Source organism: Culex pipiens, chromosome 2, assembly GCF_016801865.2.
Source record: "Culex pipiens pallens isolate TS chromosome 2, TS_CPP_V2, whole genome shotgun sequence".
Classification (NCBI taxonomy): Eukaryota; Metazoa; Arthropoda; class Insecta; order Diptera; family Culicidae; genus Culex; species Culex pipiens.
This window is the reverse complement of record NC_068938.1, coordinates 194217336-194232393: the sequence shown is the minus strand read 5'-3', so window position 1 is coordinate 194232393 and position 15058 is coordinate 194217336. Positions and strand designations below refer to the sequence as shown.

Below are 15058 nucleotides of genomic sequence, written 5' to 3'. Positions count from 1 at the left end.
CACCGGCATGCGCCTGGGCCACGTGCCTTCTACAGTGAGGTCTCCTCAAGAACCGCTTCCGACACAGCTTACACTGATGCGGCCGATCCCCACCGACCACGTGCAACAGCGAGTTCAACTTGGCCCCGAACTCCTTGGACCACTTCGGCACCCGAATGCCACTCTTCGTGTTCATCTGCTGCACCAGCGACGATTCCGCCGGTTCCTGCGTCTCCTCCATCATCTCGTAGTACTCGTCCTGCCGCATCACGTCCTCCGCCGAAAGCTCCTCCCCAATCAGATAACTCTCCCCCTCCTCCTCCTCATCCCCGCCACCGTCCAGATTCTCCACCAGCACCGTCATCGTGTTGTCCTCCTGGGCGTATTCCGGCTCGACGAGCGACGATTCGTGGGCGGCCACCTGGAGTTGGGACTGGTTTCGCTGGGAGTTGCGCAGGTATTCGTCCGTGCCCATGACCTGCTCGCGGAACGCTTGCCAGTCGTCCAGGCGTGTGCTGCAGTACTCGCAGATTGTGGCCGGAGCGCCGTCAAAGTGTTCGATCTGGAAAAGGGGGAGGGGGAAAACGCATGTTAGTAAATTTTGTGCTGCTTGATTTTATCGTATTTCATGCACGTTCAAACGACATTCTTAAGAGTGTTTTGTGTAGAATTTTCAATTTTAAAGTAGGCAAAAGTGTATACATATGTATTGTATGTAATAGATTGCCTTTTCTGTTTGGTTTTCAGACATTTTTATTAAAATAAAAATATATTCAAAGTAAAGTAAATTAATTATTTTACCGAGTTGCACTCAAAATGAGTGTTGCAAAAATATCAAGAAAAATATCAAACTTTCGGTTCTTAGCAACATTTCACTGCTATTCTTTCCGTCGTGAAATTCTCAGCAAAAAGTATTGTTGGTCTCTATCCCGTGTGTCATTCTCCTTTTCCGTTCTCTTTAAAAAATTACCAACGCAATCCCTCTTTCGCGTATTTAAATTTTCAGAGAAAACAAAAGAATCTTCGGAGAGGGAAGGTGAACGAGATAAAGAGAAGGAGTGATAGAAAGAGAATGCACTTGATAGCAAGCACAAGATAGAAGAGGAGAACTCACAAGCTAGAGCGACGGTCGCTGAACCCTCTGATATTTTGGTGCAAGAATCAGCAAATGATAGGGTCTTTCACTCATTTATTTTCCCTAAAATTGCTGGAAATTTTCAAAATACAATAAATTTTGTGATTTTTTAAGAAGAACTCCCAACAATTTTATATTTTTTACATTTTTGATACGACCTTTGGTTGCCGAGATGTCTTACAAAGAATGAAAGAAAAAAAAGTTCTACTTTTCAGCACTCAAATGGGTCCTGAAAAGTTGAACTTTTCAGCACTTGTTTCGAAAAGTAACACTTTTCAACATTTTTTTGGATTTAAACGATTTACTGACAAAATACATGAAAATTTGACATAAAATTTCACTCAGTGTGTGTTTTTTGGAATTGCAAAAAATGTTGTATGGAACTCGTTGCAAAACTTGATTTTTTCAGCACTCTTCTAATAGTAGTTTATGCAACAAGTTGCAAAAAGAGGATTTTTCCAAAAGGAGTCCTACATTATTTATCCAACGAGGTTCACCGAGTTGGATAAATACGAAGAGTGCTGAAAAAATCAAGTTTTGCAACGAGTTCCATACAACATTTTTTTTGCAATTCCATAAAACACACACTGAGTGAAATTTTGTGTCAAATTTTCATGTATTTTGTCAATAAATCGTTTAAATCAAAAAAAAATGTTGAAAAGTGTTACTTTTCGAAACAAGTGCCGAAAAGTTCAACACCCATTTTAGTGCTGAAAAGTAGAACTTTTCAGCATTTATTTTGAAAAGTGTTGCTATTCGATTCTGTTATTTTTGGTACAGAAAAGTAGGCTGTTTCGTCGTTCAAGAATTACAGGAAAAGTAAGTAGTTTCACGACGGAATTGCAAAAACTACTATAATTCTACGTAGGGGAACAGCATCTAATTCCAGCGTGCCTCTAATGTTGGCAGGTCAGAACTATGACATTCAATTCAAACTAATTGAAGGCGTTTTCAACTGAAATCGAGTGATAAATAGCTCGATGAGGAGTGAGCAAGCAAGTTTCTATCAAAAGTTTTGCAAAATTAGTTGTACAAATAGTGAAAATCAGCAAATTGGACGGAGTTAGGAGCGAGTGCTTAACCTGCCAAACATACGAGAATTTCCCCTACTATCCAATAAGTTCTATTTTTTAATCGGCGATATCTTGAAAACCATTGATCGGATTTCATGATCGAAAAAGGAAACCATCGTGAACTTTTTTCATCCGTTTTTTAACGGAACATCAAAATCAAGACTCACAAAGTAAACAGACAACATAATACGATTTAAGGCCAGCCCACAAATAATGAAACAAAAAATAAATCAAAAATTACGAACTCCTCGTAACAGTATCTTAATGCAAACACTTTCACTGTCCCTGCGAAATATGGTGGCTGACATATCGGGCGGTCAACGAGCTATTAGACTATGGCAAACAAACAAACAAAGTCGCATTTTTTGTGTTTGACAGTTTTCCAAACTCGCAAACAGTGCCAAATGTATGCAGGATGACGATTCTGCAAACAAACTATCAAAATTTCCTCAGTAAAGTGAGGAAGGCAAAAATATTCTTTTGATTGCATTTTGTAGGTTTTTAGTTGTACTAAACGGAAATGTCATGGGTTTGCAGTTTATCTTAAGTTAAGTATTTTTTCAAACTAGTGTAAGTTTACCATTTTATTGCGTTGCAACGTCACGAAAAAGGGAAATTTGTTTATGTCAACAAAAAACTAAACATTCAATTATTATGATATTTCGGATGCTCTTTGTACTTGGAAAGAGCATTCAAATGCAATCTAGAGCGACTTAATTGGTTGTCTAGATCCAAAGTTACAACAGGTTTAAGTTTGCGTTGCAACGTCACGTAATTTTAAATCATATTGGTCACATGGCAAAAAAGGTGTATGCGTAGTTGGTTTTTGAAAATAAAAGGATACTAAATATTATATATTTGTTATATAATGTTTCCGAGCATATTTACAGAAGAATTGTACATGGGTCATTCACAAATTCCGTCATTTAAGTTTGATGCAACTCGAAAAAAAAGTTCGTGATAATGGAATAATACAAAAAAAAATATTTTGAAAACCCTTTGGAAAACTTCGTTAATCGTACTGCTACTGTGAAAGCGGTATAGGGAATGTCCTTGTACTGTCTATTAATGTCTTATAATCAAATCTTAACCTACAGTTGTTCAGCCTAACAAAAACTATGATTTATTTTGAAACTATTATTTCGTGACGTTGCAACGAAAAACCCTGTTTTCAAAAACAGAGCGTTGCAACGTCACGAAAAGTAAGCGGTCTTCAAAAATCGAGGTTAATTTTTTTCGAAAAACTAATGATTGCATTCGATTTTTTGGCCAATTTTACACTAAAAATGGAAGAAGAACTCCAAATTTGCCGTTTAACAGAGCAGAGTTAATGGCGCAACATGAATTGGGTCAGGATTGAGAAAAAGTCACGCTTTGCAACGTCACGCTACATATCCCCCTCTCAAAAATAGAATATTCGCTTAAAATAATGTTTCAACATTGTTTCTTATAGGAAATTTAATGTACTTTCCGAATCTGTAATAACATATGTACCTTTTCAATGTAATTTTTGAGTTACAGCCGAAATACTGAAAAAAGAAAAGTCAAAGCGTTGCAACGTCACGGCGGAATGTGTCCTATGCGTTTTCAAAATTGCATAGTAGGTATTCATCCGTGTTTAAATTGGATTTAACAATGTTACACAAAACATCAATATGAAATTTGCCAGAATGAGGATCTTGCACTTTTGAAAATTTACTCTAGAAATATGGTATTTTGTTAAAATTTAAGTATTTATAGAGATTAACAGTTTGTTTCAATAATTAGTAAAATTCATGTAATCGACTAACAACATTAGAATTTTACCATTTCTCAGGTTCTTTTCAATGAAACTGAATTCTGTTAAAAGGGTTGTGTAGGGGACATATTAAGATGACTTCGCTGAAAAAAAATCTCGTTCCTAGAACAAATCCGGTTATTTTGGCAGCTATCGAAAGTTGAGGTACGTTTTTGGCCAAAAATTACCTCTCAAAAAATCATGTTTCTAATATTTTTGTTGGAGTTGCTCGAAAACTACCCAAATGTTTGAAAATCTCCACTTCAAACACTGTAGCATGTCAAAGCGATTCTCTCGAACAAGAAAAACTGTTGGATGACTTGTTTTTACCATATCGTTGAATTTGAGCATCATTTTAGTTTCATTTGACCCAATGTCACCCCCTCTAAGGAGTGAGATCGGGTCAATTTTCAAACTACTGGCATTTAAGGTAGTGTTCACCAAAATCCACCATATTTTGGGAAAATGTTAGTAAACTATCTAAGAACAAATTTACGTAGAAAGATTTTCGATGTTATTTTAATTGTTTTTGTTATTGAGCAATTCCAGCCCAAAACAGGAATTTTTTAGGTATTTTTTTCTCGACCCTCTCCGATTTCAATGAAACTTTGTAGACATGTGTTCCTAGGAATATATAAGCCATTTTTATGTATATGGAGCCAGTTACACTCGATAATGACATTTGAGAAGGGCGTAAGTGTTTTCAATATTTTTGTTTTTCGTAATTTAAAAATTGCTGTATCTCGAAGCCGTGGCATCGTATCAAAAAGTGGTCAAAGACAAACTTGTAGGAAATTTGACGGGCTTTCCGAAAAAAAATGCACTGAAAGAAAAAAACACGCCAATTTTATGAGATTTTTTGATTTTTAAGTTTAAAAGTCAAATTTGAAGGTGAGCCCACGATTTTTTTTTCGTTCAAAATTTTTGTGAAAATAGCCTAAAATGTTACAAAAAGACTCACGAAAAATGCAGGATGGAGCAACTCACCTAAAAAAATACAAAAATCATTTACTGAAACTGTTTTTTTTTTTTTTTTTTTGAAAAGTGCTCTAAACGTCAAAATTTTCAAAAACCGAACACGAGAGTCGATTTTCCAGACAATTTTACATAAAAGTCTCCATATTGACCATTGTCCTATGTCCAATCCTTGTGAAGTTACAGCGGTTTTAAAAATAAAAATGTTGAAAAAATAGGTTTTTTGATTGTTTTTTTGCAATTTCTATATGACAGACTTGATTTTTCAGTCTCGAAAATATTTTTACTGGAAAGCTCGTCCAATTTCCCATAAGTTTGTCTTTGACCACATTTCAATTGGATGCATTGGTTTACAGATATAAGCTAATTACATTGCTCATAACTGAAAACATAATATTTTTTCAGTGTAGTATAGTAACCTGGATAGTAAATTAGCTTATATCTGTAAGCCCATACATCCAATTGAAATGTGGTCAAAGGCAAATTTATGGGAAATTGGACGAGCATTCCGGTAAAAATATTTTCGAGACTGAAAAATCAAGTCTGTCACAAAGAAATTGCCAAAAACAATCAAAAACCCTATTTTTTCAACATTTTTATTTTTAAAACCGCTGTAACTTCACAAGGATTGGACTTAGGACAATGGTCAAGACTTTTATGTAAAATTGTCTGGAAAATCGACTCTCGTGTTCGGTTTTTGAAAATTTTGACGTTTAGAGCACTTTTCAAAAAAAACAGTTTCAGTAAATGATTTTTGTATTTTTTTAGGTGAGTTGCTCCATCCTGCATTTTTCGTGAGTCTTTTTGTAACATTTTAGGCTATTTTCACAAAAATTTTGAACGAAAAAAAATCGTGGGCTCACCTTCAAATTTGACTTTTAAACTTAAAAATAAAAAAATCTCATAGAAGTGGCGTGTTTTTTTCTTTCAGTGTATTTTTTTCGGAAAGCCCGTCAAATTTCCTACAAGTTTGTCTTTGACCACTTTTTGATACGATGCAACGGCTTCGAGATACAGCAATATTTAAATTACGAAATACAAAAATATTTAAAACACTTACGCCCTTCTCAAATGTCATTATCGAGTGTAACTGGCTCCATATACATAAAAATGGCTTATATATGCCTAGGAACACATGTCTCTGATTCTCTATTTTAAACATTTTATTGTCATACGATCGGTTATCGTTACCAAATTTCGATTACTAATTGAACATATCGTATGTGCTTGAATCTTTTGATATCTCGATATTTTTAGTCACGATTGATTTGCGATTAAGTGAATTATCATGATTTTTTCAAGTCAGTTTCATGCCAAGATCAAAAATTTATTGAAATATTTTAAAGTATTTATTCAAACAAATTTGACCTTTAAATTATTTTGAAAAATAAATCGGTTATTCTTCTAGATGATGAAATCTTCGCGTCAATACTTGAAACCGATATTCATTTCACAATACGTGTCCAATTCAATCATCACGTTTCCTTGTTTCCGTATCCAGAGCTTTGTCAAGCATATTTCAATTGGGGTTTAACGAGTTTCAAATTATAAGTATTTTCGAACTGTTCAGCACATTCTAATTGGAAAGTATAATGGTAGCAGTTAATATGAGCAGTTTTATTGACTAATCATTAATTCTTTTGTATTTTGAACACAATACCCTTCGCTGATCATCAAAATTTCCCCAAACCGTAATACTTCTCTACAACCATCAACTCAACCAACCGACGACCCAGTTGAGAGCTATTAATACCCCCACAAAATTTCAAGGGGTTCGTTCTCATTCCCCATCGAATGTTCTGCCTTAATTTAGCACCACCATCAACGAACCCAAACCGCCAAGCTTCAGTTTCGTAGTCGTCGCTGTTATCCCTCTGGGGTTGAAGCCGTCCAACCTTGTCTTGCAAACTTGTTTCTGGTTACTGGCGGTACCCTTGGGGACCTTCGGCTGCCGTATCTCCTTCTTTGTTCACCGCTGCTGGAGAAACGAGGGCCCAAGGGAAACCAGGAACTGTTCCTCCTGGGGGTTTCTGCCACGACTGTCTTGCGCAGATGTGGTCGTCGTTTCTCTCGTTTTGCGTCATCTTCTGTACACGGGTTTTGCAGATGTTGAACATCCGGAGGAGACCCAGTTTGATAACTTTTTGGATCGAAGGTGGCGCTGGAGAGTTGAACGAATTACTGTTCAAAACCTAGTAGTCCTTCTAATTTGGAAGAAAATCCAACGCCCTCTTCGATCCGAACTTTTTAATCAGAGGTCAACAATTTTACCAGAATTGGTCTTACTGGTCGTTCTCATGACTCAGCATGACCCGAACCTCGACCCGAACCTCCTTTTATTGATTTTTCGTCCCTCAAGAACAGCAAGAGCCAACTAGGAAGGACCCTTCTTTGGGTAAGAGAAGATTGATTGAAGAGCGTTGGGATTAGGCAGGACCAAACTACCCAAGCAAAGGCAGATAAGAGAAGGGCAAAGCGAAGAAGACACCCTGCAGCTCCGTTGAGTTTCTCTAGTTGGTGTTGGTGTTACGGATGCTGTGGGTTGGATCAGCTTGGGTAAAGTTTTGTGGAAAATCGATAACATGACCCCGGTAGAGAGATGTAGAGGGTGCTCTTTGTTGCTCTGTCAGCCGGACTAGGTGATGTTCAAGAGGAAACTCGAAACGATTTGCTAGGTAGATAAGAGAACAAGGGCTTGTACAGGTTTGGTTTCTCCGATAGGTTTATTGGAAAGCAATTCCGGTAAAATGTGGCTTTTTTCAACTCTCATCGAAATGAAATTAGACTAAATTTTAATATATCAGTTGGACAATTTTTTAAGAAGAATATTCTGAAAATTCTGAAAATATTTTGGAGTGCAAATCGGAACTTTCAATAATTTTAAATCAGTTGGATCAATTGTTTCAGAGACATCTCAATTGGGTCCTAAAATGAAGCTTAGATTGCTGATATTATTGTTTACAGCGATGAAGCTTATTTTTCTGAGTACAATGACCCTTTGTACGACCACAAAGAGTTTAAAATGGATTTTTAAATCAATTTTGAAAAATTAACCTCGCGGTCCTTCTTGACAGAAAAGCTCCTACTTGACAGCTCGTTCCAAGGGGACCATAGTTGATCCATAGAAAAAATGTTGTCCTGTCAAAAAAAATTTATGCATTAAAATGAAAAAAAGTGATCAGAAATGGTTTTTAATCGTGTTTTTTACCGTTGTACATAAAAATTTACATAGGGCTTTAGTACCCAATTGTAGTTTAGAGCTGAATATAAGAAAAATTACGTTTTTGATCATAACGTTTAATAGTGGGTCCTTTTGAAATGTTATTCTTAATTCCAAAAAAATCAACATATTTTTTCCGAAGAAGGAATACTTTACATATATTTAATTTTTTTAAGCTGGAAATTATTTTTTTGTTAATCTCTCAGGAAAAGGGCCGTATCAGCATAGTCAAAAAACAAAATGCAAAAAAAACTCTGAGTCTTTCGAAATTATTTTTTACAAAAATGGGCAAGCATTGACATTGTTATTTTAAATAGAAAACTGGGACTTTTTTTCAAAAAATTAACCTAAAGTGGCAATTATTTGAAGAAAAAAAACAGTGCACTTTAGAATTTTATTTAAAGAGCAATTCCATGTCAAATAGGGAATCTGTTGTACCCGACTCTCTCCGAATTCAATAAAACTTTGTAGACATGTTATCCTACGCTTATATAAGCCATTTTTGTGTATATGGAGCCAGTAAGTGTTTTCAATATTTTTGTATTTCGTAATTTAAATATTGCTGTATCTCAAAGCCGTTGCTTCGTATCAAAAAGTGGTCAAAGACAAACTTGTAGGAAATTTGACGGGCTTTCCGAAAAAAATACACTGAAACAAAAAAATACTCCACTTTTATGAGATTTTTTATTTTTTTTTAACAGGTTTTTTGATGGTGTTTGGCAATTTCTATATGACAGACTTGATTTTTCAGTCTTGAAAATATTTTTACCGGAAAGCTCGTCCGATTTCCCATAAGTTTGTCTATAACCACATTTCAATTGGCTGTATGGGCTTACAGATAAAAGCTAATTTACCATCCAGGTTACTATACTACACTGAAAAAATATTATGTTTTCAATTATGAGCAATGTAATTAGCTTAGATCTGTAAGCCCATACATCCAATTGAAATAAGCATAAGCATAAGCATAAGCATAAGCATAGGTGCCCACCCGCAGTTGCTACTCCGTTATTGACCAGGACCTCCAGAAGTTACATCCACGAGCCGTGGAAGATAAGTGGGAGCTATCTTTCCTCGCTTCGCAACTTCTCAAAGGCCCCTATCATGCTGATCAATACCGGCGCCGGCCACGACCAGTGGTAGGGTCACGGGGAAGTGGATGGGAATGTTAGTCCGATACTTGAGTGATAGAGACCGCCCAATCGACTGCATCTCCGACAAAGTATCACATGAGTTTTGAGGGGGTTAGTAGATGGGTATGAGGTCAGGATTCACGAGTGGCAGTGATGTGACCATGAGCATTTTGTTTATCGGTTGAAATTTTAAATCTTAGGCAGTCGGCTGCGGAAAGATAAATAATTGATTATTTAAAAAGTTTGTTTTAATCGAACGCGTGCTAACCGAGCGGTAGTGCTATGGGCTGGACTTATCAGTATATTTTTACTGTTGGTACAATTAAGATAACGCGAGCAAATGTCAAAAATAGTAGATGAGTTAATACTAAAGCTGCCAGTTGGAATAAATTATTACGATCAACGAATATAAACGAAAAGAAAACAGGACACCACGTAACCGATTGTAATGAAATTAAAACAATAACTTAAACGAACTTAACCGGCGGCGTGCCTTCCTATCAACGATGATAAAAGAAGGACTTATAAATTTAAAATATAAAAAGACTCCAAAAAACACGTTGCATAGTAACCGCGAAGTCCCGCTACTCACAATCGAATTCGAAAGATAGCTATCTAAAATTTTAAATATAGTATTAATTCGACCGCGATCCTCCAGAAATTCTTCGTCGGCGTGCCTTCCGATCAACGGTGATGTAAGAAGGACTTTATTCATTAAAATGATTTTATATCATAAGCCTTAAAACATATTCGTCGGCGTGCCTTCCGATCATCGATGATATAGAAAGGACTTAATCCAGCAATTCGACTTGCTTGTCTCAAAAAACAAAAATCGGATCGTTTGTATCGAAAACTATATAAAGAGAACAAAAATAAAACTCATCGGCCAACGAACGCGCGAACAAAAAATAAATGAAAAAAGAAGAAGAAGAAATCCAATCACCCCATGCACTCGAACAGCGACATAAAAGAGACGGAAAATAACACGAAAAAACAGGACTGCGCGTCCACACAGGCACCGCACTACTGATCCAAGCCCATACATCCAATTGAAATGTGGTTAAAGACAAACTTATGGGAAATTGGACGAGCTTTCCGGTAAAAATATTTTCGAGACTGAAAAATCAAGTCTGTCATATAGAAATTGCCAAACACCATAAAAAAACTTATTTTTTCGACATTTTTATTTTTAAAACCGCTGTGAGTTTACAAGGATTGAACTTAGGACAATGGTCAATATGGAGACTTTTATGTTAAATTGTCTGGAGAACTGACTCTCGTGTTCGGTTTTTGAAAATGTTGATGTTTAGCGCTCTTTAAAAAAAAACAGTTTCAGTAAATGATTTTTGTATTTTTAAGGTTAGTTGCTCCACCCTGCATTTTTCGTGAGTCTTTTTGTAACGTCTTAGGCTATTTTCACAAAAATTTTGAACAAAAAAAACCGTGGGCTCACCTTCAAATTTGACTTTTAAATTTAATAATTAAAAAAATCTCATAAAAGTGGAGTGATTTTTTATTTCAGTGTATTTTGTTCGGAAAGCCCGTCAAATTTTTGAAATCCGAGAGGGTCAAGAAAAAAGTACCTAAAAAATCCTGTTTTGGGATACAGGCAACAAACTTTAACCAAGTTCCCAAGCAACAAACTTTGTCAGATAACAGTATTACCTAACTGGTTGTATAACCGAACGGCCTCGTTACCACAACTTGTTCTGCAACTCCTGTGCACTGTAAAAAGTGCAAGTTATCAGAGTAAGTTGAAGAAATGTAAATGGTAACTTTGCAAAAACTTTAGAGCAATCCCAAAGTTTGTGCAAAGTTACCATTTACACTTCTTCAACTTACTCTGATAACTTGCACTTTTTCCAGTGCACATGAGTTGCAGAACAAGTTGTGGTAAGGAGGCCGTTCGGTTATACAACCAGTTAGGTAATACTGTTGTCTGACAAAGTTTGTTGCTTGGGAACTTGGTTAAAGTTTGTTGCCTGTATCCTAAAATATATTTAAAAAAATAAAATAGTGTTTTGGAAATCATTTATTGGTGCGAAAAATGATATTAAAATCAGCACCCTTTTCGGTTTTCTAGTTCTTATCTATACCTACATTTTAACAGAAAACACCAAATCCATCAAAAAATGCCTTGAGAAGAAACATGTTTTAATTTTCACATACACCCAAAACTGGCAGCGCTAGTCCGAGAGAATGATGGTCTCGAGTCGAGAGAATAGTGGTACCATTCACGGACGCAGAGAACACAGCTCGAGATGGGCGATAGAACTATTCTCTCGAGGTTCATTTGCAAAAAAAGTTCATCCGTCAAACAAAAAACCAAAAGTGTCGACAACGGGAATCGAACCAGAGACCTTTGACAAACCAATCCAATGACTTAGCTGCCTCGGCCACCACAGCTTGGTGACCATGGAGAAGTCAGAAGTCGATGTATGACACTTGTTGGAGATTTATTGATTCAACTAACGAATGAACTCATAGGGGGATGGCGTCGCTATTTTTAGACCACATTTTCCACTTTTTCTCATCGAAACCGACTACTTTATCGACTTCATTTTGCTGGGCGAGATAGGACGCCGTCTATTTTTAGACGATGACTCAGCACTTTTCCACTCTTGCGCTTAAAAAAACCAGGTGGCAGCACGATGTAACGCCACGTCCCTATTTGTTATGATGGTGTGAGTTGGTATCATTATTCTATCGATTTTGGCACTGAGCCCTCAATGAATTTTGAGCAAGGTTGAAAAAAAATCACTTCGAGCGAATAACGATTGCCTGAAGAAAGGCCCTCTGAGTATGCTTTGATCGTTTCTTTCCCGACTGACACTTGATCGCTGGCTGTGGCATAGACGAATAAAAATTTGAATGATTGGGTTTAGTCGTCAACTTGCTGCGATCTGATTATAATTTTTCCCATTTAACACCAGCAGTCATGGGTTGTTACAATCATCGTCTGCACTCTTGACGAATGACAGCTAGTCGTGGCAATTTGAGAATAAAGATTATTCTCAGCAGTCTTATTCGTGAGGTGTAACAGGCAACGATTAATCGCCAAATTAATCATAGTCGTCAGATTTTCAACACTGATTTTGAGAGAACGATTATCTCGATTCTGAATTTTGGGTGTACCATTTCTGTCAATTTTTATGGAAAATGATATTGAGATGCAAAATCGTTTATTTGGACATGTGGAAGGTACCCAAAATATTTCAGTCAGATTAAACAAAGCAAAAAAAAATTAACGGCCGAAATCTCAGAGAATGGAAAAGGTTTACTCTCGATACAAGTGTTGAAATGTTGAACTTTTTAGCCCTTAAATGGATAACAAAACACAATCCAGACTCGATTATCCGAAGGCTTGTATGATACTTCGGATAATCTAATCGTAACATTTTTTTTTATTTTCTTACTACTTTAAATATTTGTTTGCCTTTTAAATTTAAAAAAAAAAATTTCAGTATGTTCTTATCGCCATTTTCTCCGCCATCTTGTATTAAAAAATTCTTAATCATTTTAGAGTAGTTTGTAGATCACACTTAAGCTCGACCATCAAAAATAAGACAACGAAAAAAAAAGTTTTTTCGTGATTCGATTACCCGAAGTGAAATTTTTCCGAGGCCTTCAGATGATCGAGTCTCGACTGTAGTAGGGGAAATATACCCCTTTTTAAGCCTAATAAGCGGTCGTATTTGAATGATGCTGGATAATCTGGAGCGTTCCTTGAAATATCCTAAAACCAAGTTCACCAACGAGTAAAGACTTTTTGTGAACATTTCTGTTTATTTTCACATTTACTAAACGTTATTCTATTCCATTTACATGAATTTTAATAAAAAAAATCCTAAATGTATTCTAATCAGACGAGAATGCATTGGGCCACACCCATTTATTCAAGTTTCAGCTTAGTTCTTTTTTCTTCCAGCGCTGTTTTGGGTCTGCTTAGTGCTGCCAATTGTGATGCAATTTTAAGCGAACACTCACGAAAAATATTTTCCTGACATCACTTGCTCACACCAGAGCGCGCTGCTGCTGGTGGTGTTGGTGGCCACCCTTTGTTCTTTATTTGCTTTCGCTTCTCGCTCGGTTCTCTTCAGCTTTCGATTGGAATGGGTCGTTAAAAGTCAAACGTCAAAAGACTTGGCGCGTTTGTTTTTTTGATGGCGCTTGCTCATTATTTACTTGTTTCGGGATTATTTTTCAAGTGAGTGACTAACTAATGTGCAAAAGAGTTGGAAGTTGGAAGCAATTTCATATCTTAAGCGCTTTGAAAACATTAGGACAAGTGAGAAGATATTGATGGCGACTTTCGTTAATCAGATAAGCTCTCATCTTGCGTGTGGATGTGTGTGCCACCAAAATGATGAGAAATGATCTCGCAAAATAGAAATTATGATCAAAAGTGCATTAAATTTGATCTTTTTGGCCAGTAAATGGCATTCATTTGCGTGCGTACTCAAGGCGGTGCTGTTGCTGGTAAGTTTATAGCAAAAAAAAGTATTTTTGGAGCTTAAATCGAGCATCAAAATCTTCATATGACAAGATTTGATTAGAAAGGGTATATTTCCCCTAGTTTATGCAACAAATTGCAAAAAGAAGGCACTCGAGGCATGAGGTACACCGAGTTCATAGACCAGAAAATATCCAGAACGATTTGCGATCTATCTGCAAAACAGATCACCCTTATGTTTAATGGGCAATTTTTTTTTGAAGACTACAACCCCAAATCTACAAAACAATTCATAATTAAAGATCCATTAAAATGTAGATAACGTTTTTTTTATAGTTGCGAAAATCAAATTAGAAATCATTATCAATAACCCAATTATACCTCGCACATCCCTACACAACCAAAAGAACGCCACCACCAACTGCGAGCACCCCACTGAATATAGAACGTCCATCCAAATGAAATACCCTCACATTCTTATCATGGTTGTTCGGTCCGACAATACTCAACGACTACGACGCAAAACTTCGATCCCCATTCCCCGTCTTGCTGGTCTGCGAATTGAAATGACCTCTTTCGACGGGGTTCAGCGCGCGCGCCCCCTCACAAAACCATCATGGTCGTGTCGTCCCAAATATCGATCCAAGCAACCCACGGCGGCAGCAATACCAATGAATTTCAACCTAGCAACAGCCAGCAAATGGCAAGGTCTACTGGGATCTGCGAGAAGAACATCACATGACGAGGAGAGAGAGAGAGAGGGATGCCATTGATCGAAATTTTAAGAGCAGGACCAAAACTGAAGGGAAGTCCGGAGTACGCGCGGGGTAGACAGATTTCAAAGAAGGAAAAGGGACGAAGGCAACAAAAAAGGGTCTCGTTGAGAGATTACGTGGTGCCTCTTGGAAACCCTTCGGAATGGGGTTCTACCCGGGGTTCTTCTCTGTGTTGAAATCGTGTAGTGCGCATTCTCGGCAGCGGCGTATTGGTGACCCGTAGGCCATCCGAACAAGGGTATAATATCAATTTGCCTTGCCTGCTCGGTACTGTACTCTTCATCCACGTATGGTCTGGTTTGTCGATCGGTTCCCCGATTTTCAAGAGTGTTCTGATGGTTGGCAGATGTGCTTTGGTACGACGTTCTGAATACTGCGCAGTACTAGCCGCCCTGGGTTGGCACACCGACACACACAGGCAAAGTAGGCGTTGGCGCTACTACCAATACCGCTACAGGGATGCCCGCTTCCGTTGAAATAGCTCGTAGTATGCCATGATTACCATTTTTAGGTATTCGGGGTCCGGGGTTTGGTTGG

The 15058-nt window shown here is 37.2% G+C and overlaps 1 protein-coding gene across 1 annotated transcript in view; it reads right to left on the bottom strand.

Annotated features, from left to right (window-relative positions):
* Positions 1-405: 405 nt before the first annotated feature.
* LOC120415180 (DNA-directed RNA polymerase I subunit RPA1) overlaps positions 406-15058 on the bottom strand; it is a 44014-nt gene continuing 29361 nt past the window's right edge. Inside the window, exon 6 of the mRNA XM_039576638.2 lies at positions 406-541. The gene's annotated coding sequence lies outside the window, so the exon portion shown is untranslated. The remainder of the gene's footprint in view (positions 542-15058) is intronic.